A 1,560-nucleotide genomic window follows, 5' to 3' on the forward strand; every position below is an offset into this window, starting at 1 on the left:
CAAATTGAGATCATATCGTGATTCATGCTACCTTATTAAGACATCTCTAAATCAACTCGATCAGCAGGGAAATGTTAGCCTATGTTGTACTTTTCTAGGTCCAAACTAGGTCCTCATTGTCCATAGATTTGTACTAAATATTTTAATCTTCAATTGAAGTAGGTTCACTGAAGAGCATTTGGGAAACAAGTCATAGCTCATTATAATTTCAACTAAAGTGTAAGAGGTGGGTGTGTTACATTTTTTTTTTTTTTTTTACTATTATTAGGTCTCAATGCAATTGAGATAATATTGTAAGGATTTTCTTATCTTAAACAAATAATGTTTACAGAAACTCATTTCAAGCAACATGCTTGCAGTGCTTTGGATGTGTTAGTCTGAAAATTGATTTAAATGAAGGAGCATTTTGATATAAATGATCCTGAATAAGTTGCATTGAAACATGAACTGTTCTTTCACACAATCGGAGGAAAGATACTTTCAGGGATTCTTTTTTTACACTGAATTTGATGACCATGAGCCATTAGAAACTGTATAGAAATAGTAGAAACAGTATATCAAGCTGACAATATCACCAATTGTCTCACATGCTTTGTGACACTATCAAAATGTTAACAGACATTTGTTTTGCCTCATTAGTTAGGGCTATACATTGTATATTTTTCTCAACGTGTCTTTTTATGTCGCCATCCAACTGACATAGCCGATATTGTGTGCTAGGCCTTGTTTAATGAATAAAATCAACTGCTACTTTAGCCTGCTGCAGAGTTAGGCCGCGTGACTGGAGCTCACTACTCCTACTGGAAATAATCTGATACCAGACCAGGCTGCAAAGTTTAGGCAGTAGCTAAGGGCCAGTATTTATCAAGTGTCTCAGAGTGGGGTGCTGATCTTGGATCAGTTTTACCTTTCTAGATCAGCACTCCTGAGACGCTTGATAAACACGGGCCCAGGTCTCACGGGGAATGGAGCTGGGCAAGAATAGGTTCTGCATTAAGCTACTCCCTGTGTGCATCCAAATACTCTAAGGTTCCCCTTCTTCTACCCCAGTATCCTCACAGCTAAAGTGGAGTTGAGTGTCTTTCATTTTCATTTTTCAAACACAGAAAGTCAATTGAAATCTGACATGTCCAATTAAAAACCGGATAGTCTACATGTCACATGGATTCTGAATAAATGGGGCATGAGAAAGCAAGCCACTAAGAGATTTAGGATACATGAGCTTTCTATATTTCTTTCACTTATTATTGTAACCTCTTAATGCAAAGTGTAGTTAGTTACATAATGGATATAGTCAGTTTCTCTAAATCCCTGCACCTAGGACTAACAATTGTTACTTAGTGATGCAGATCACAAGTATCTCTTTATACACTGAGTGTACAAAACCTTAAGAACACTTTCATCATATTGAGTTGCACCCCCCCCCCCCTTTTTCCCCCAGAATAGTCTCAATTTGTTGGGTCATGGACTCTACAAGGTATCGAAAGCGTTCCACAGGTATGCTGGCCCATGTTGACTCCAATGCTTGACCCCAAAGGTGTTTGATGGGGTTGAAGTCAG

Source organism: Oncorhynchus mykiss, chromosome 4 (genome assembly GCF_057628025.1).
Source record: "Oncorhynchus mykiss isolate SJ-2025 chromosome 4, ASM5762802v1, whole genome shotgun sequence".
Classification (NCBI taxonomy): Eukaryota; Metazoa; Chordata; class Actinopteri; order Salmoniformes; family Salmonidae; genus Oncorhynchus; species Oncorhynchus mykiss.